This window comes from Lutra lutra, chromosome 13 (genome assembly GCF_902655055.1).
Source record: "Lutra lutra chromosome 13, mLutLut1.2, whole genome shotgun sequence".
NCBI classification, from domain to species: Eukaryota; Metazoa; Chordata; class Mammalia; order Carnivora; family Mustelidae; genus Lutra; species Lutra lutra.
In genome coordinates this window covers 31796071-31800240 of record NC_062290.1, presented here as the reverse complement: position 1 = coordinate 31800240, position 4170 = coordinate 31796071, and positions in this window count along the sequence as shown.

Here is a 4170-nt window from a genome sequence, read left to right as displayed (position 1 = left end):
AAAAGCCCCAAGTCCCGTTCCCAGAGTGCTGTGCGGTAGGCCCATAACATTTAAGACTACATTTCCCATAAAACTTTGAGACCAAAGGAAGTAATTTTAGAAGCGTTTCCTCCTCAGTTAGTGAGTTGGGACTTAACAATGAGATCTGAACGTTGGAAACTTTCTGAATCCTCAGATACTGTGCTTTAGACTTTAACCTTATGACCAGACAACATATTGCAAAGCATGATTCTCGATTGGATGCTAGTGGGGAAAAAACAACAGTTGCAAGAGACTACAATTGGAGAAGCGAATATAGACTAGATAATAGAAATACAGAAGAGAATTACCATTACTTTGGTTAGTGTATTTCATTTTTGGAGGACGGAGGAAATCGTTCTTATTTTTGAAGATACATACTGAAATATGTGGAGTTTGAAGGGCACTGGCGAAGGGGAAAAAAAAAAAAAGAAGAAGAAGGGAGAGAAGGCAGACCATAAGAGACTCTTGAGTATGGAGAGCAGATTAGGAGTTGCTGGGGTGGGGGCGGGGGCGAGGGAGAGGTGGGCGGGAGATGGCCTGGATAGGTGATGGGTGTTGGGGAGGGCTCTTGTTGTGATGAACACTGGGTGTTGTGTGTTGAGGAAGGGGTGGTGGGTGTGGTGGGTGATGAGTCACTGGATTCTTCTCCTCCAACCAGTATTGCACTATATGTTGACTAACTGGATTTAAATAAAAACTTAAAACATTTTAAGAAAGAAATATTTGATTATTAAATCATATTTATAATTTACTTTCTAAAATTCAGCAAAACGATTAGAAAAATATGGCTAAGTTAAGAATTGTTAAACTGTTGTAATAGTATATGATGCTCATTTTACTAGTATTCTGAAAGTTTGAGTTTATTTTTAATACATAGTATAAAAATTGGAGCAGCAAGGTGGTGGTGGTGGTGGTGGAAAGATGGTTAGGGAGAGTTAACTGCCCCTCCAGAAGTATACCTCTTAAAATCAAGTTTCCCGGGTACACACAAGTATCTCTTGTGAATACTGCTTGTGCAATATAACAAATACTAGAAATGGAGCAAGAATTAAGGCAGGAGTCATATCTTGGCAGAGTTTATCTGGGGAGTAGAGGTGGGGTAAGCTAGCTGCTCAAAATTACACAAGTAATACATGAAAATACATACAACCCAAAATAAGAAAATCACTATTGTCAACTTTGGAGTTCCACCAGTAAATTTCCTTTCAAAACCAATGCATGCATACCTCACATTTTTAAAAATTTGAGACCTCAGGACACGAAAAGAAATTTCCGGTAGACTTTTTTAGAGTAGTTTTAGGTTTATAAAATACTTGAGCAGAAAGCAGAGTTCCCATATATCCCTTCTCATCACTCCACACACTGTATCCCCTATTATTAACATCTTACATATGCGTTGTACATTTTCTACAATTAATGAATAATATAGTATTACTACATAAAGTCCACATTGATATCAGCAGTCACTTTTTGTGTTGTACAGTTCTATGGATTTTGGCAAATGAATAATGTCATCCACTATTACATTATCATAGCAGTCTCATAGCCCTAAACCATAAAGAACAGTTATACTGCCCTAACAATGTGTGCCTCTCCCTTCTGAATTTCCCCTCCTGAACTCCTGGCATCCATTTATCTTTCCATTGTCTCAATAGTTTTGCCTTTTCCAGAATATCATAGAGTTAAAATCATATAGTGAATAGTATTTTTAGACTGACTTCTTTCCGTTAGAACATGCATTTAAGCTTTCTCACTTTTTGTGGCTTAATACCTCATTTATTTTTTTATAGCTGAATACAATTCCTTTATATGGATGTACACGGATTGTTTATACACTCTTCTATTGAAAAGCATCTTGGTTGCTTTCAAGTGTTTACAATCACAAAATAAAACTCATGTGTGTGTGTATATGTGTGTGTGTGTAGGCTTTTGTATGAACATAAGATTTGAAATCAATTGAGTAAGTAGCAAGGAGAGCAATTGCTGGATTATATAGTGTAAACTGTGTTTAAGCTGATAAGAAACTGTCAAACTGTCCTCTAAAAGTGAACGTATCATTTTGCATTCTTACCTAAAATGACTGAGTTTCCCTTGCTCCATATACTCACCAGCATTAGGTGTGGTCAGTGCATTGGATTTTGGCCACATAGATATATGGTGGCATCTCATAATTGGCATTCTGTAATAACATGTAATGCTGGGCTTTTTTTCATATACCTATTTGCCATAAGTATATCTTATTTTGTGAAGTATCTGTTCAACTCTTTCATCCATTTTTTACTGGATTGTTTATTTTCTTATTGTTGACTTTTAAGAGTTCTTGTTTATTTTAGATAAAATTCCTTTACTAGATATGACCTTTGCAAATATTTTCTCTCAGTCCTGCGACTTGTCTTTTCATTCTCTTGACATTCTTCACATAGTAGAAGTTTTTATTTTAATGATGTCAAACTGACCATTTGTTCATTCATGATTGTGCTTTGATGTTTCTAAAAATTCATCACCAAACTCAAAATCACCTAGATTGTCTTTCATGTTATAATGTAGATGTTTTATATAAAGCTTACATTTTGTTTTTAGAATTATGATCCATTTTGAGTTGTTTGTGAGATGTGTAAGGTGTGTGTGTGTTTATACACATATATAATGTATTTTGCATGTGGTTGTCTAAATATTCTATTGACAATGTTGAAAAGACTGTCTTTTTTTCATTGAATGTCTTTGCCCCCACGGCCAATAATCAGTTGACAATGTTTGTATGAGTCTATTTCTGGGCTCTGTATGCTATTCCATTAATTTTTTGGTTGATACTTTCTCCAGCACCACACTGGCTTGATCGCTGTAGCATTGTAGCAATTTTTGGCATTAGATAAGTGCTAGTCTTCTGAATTAGTTCTTCTATATTGGGTTGACTATTTTGGACATTTTACATTTCCATATAAATTTTAGAATCAATTTGGTGGTATCTACAAAATAACTCTCTGTGATTTTGATTGAGACTGAATGGATCTATTGATCAAATCAGTTGGAAATGACATCTTAACAATATTGAGAATTATATTTATTAACATGGAATATCTCCATCTGTTTAGTTCTTTGATTTATTTTATCTGAATATTGTAGTTTTCCTCACATAGATTTTGTACATAGTTGTACATAGTTGGTTAAATGCATTCCTAAGTATTTCATTGTAAGTACTACTGTGTGTTTTCGGTTTTTGGTGTTTGGTTTTTAAAGGGAGGGTTGTGGAGGGGCAGAGGGAGAAGGAGAGAGAGAGTTTCAAGTGGATCCTGAAACGGGACTCAATCTCACAACCCAAAGCTGAAACCAAGAGTCAGACACTTAACTGACTGAGTCACCCAGGCACCCTTGTGTTTTTTCATTTCAAATTCCAGTTGTCCATTGCTGGTTTAGGAGGATAATTAAGTTGTGTGTGTGTGTGTGTGTGTGTGTGCGCGCGCGTGTGTGTGTTTAAGATTTTATTTATTTAACACAACACAATATAGACACATTTGTGTCTATTTGACACGAAGAGAAAGACAGCGAGAGAGGGAATACAAGCAGGGAGAGTGGGAGAAGGAGAAGCAGGCTTCCCGCTGAATAGGGAGCCTGATGTGGGGCTTGATCCCAGAACCCTGGGATCATGACGTGAGCTGAAGGCAGACACTTAATGACTGAGCACCCAAGCACCCTGGGTAATTAAGTTTATATAATAACATTGTATCTTGCATCTTGCTATATTCACTTTTAGTTCCAGATGGTTCTTTTTGGTCAGTTATTGGATGCAGAAAATAATATCATCTATGAAAAAAGATACTTTATTTCTTCCTTCCAAATCTATGTGCCATTGATTGATTGACTGATTGTTCTGATGCATTTAGCTAGGACTTCCAGTTCTTGAGAAAAATCATTTAGTTTCAGCATTAAGTGGGAAGTTAGCTGTCAGTTGTCTATAGGTGTTCTTTATTAAGTTGAGGAAGTCCACTCTATAACTTATTTCCTGAGAGTTTTTTGTGTGTGAATCCATGTTAGATTTTGTCAAATGCATTTTATCTATTTTTTAAAAGATTTTATGTATTTATTTGATAGAGATCGCAAGTAGGCAGAGAGGCAGGCAGAGAGAGAGGAGGAAGCAGTCTTCCTGCTGAG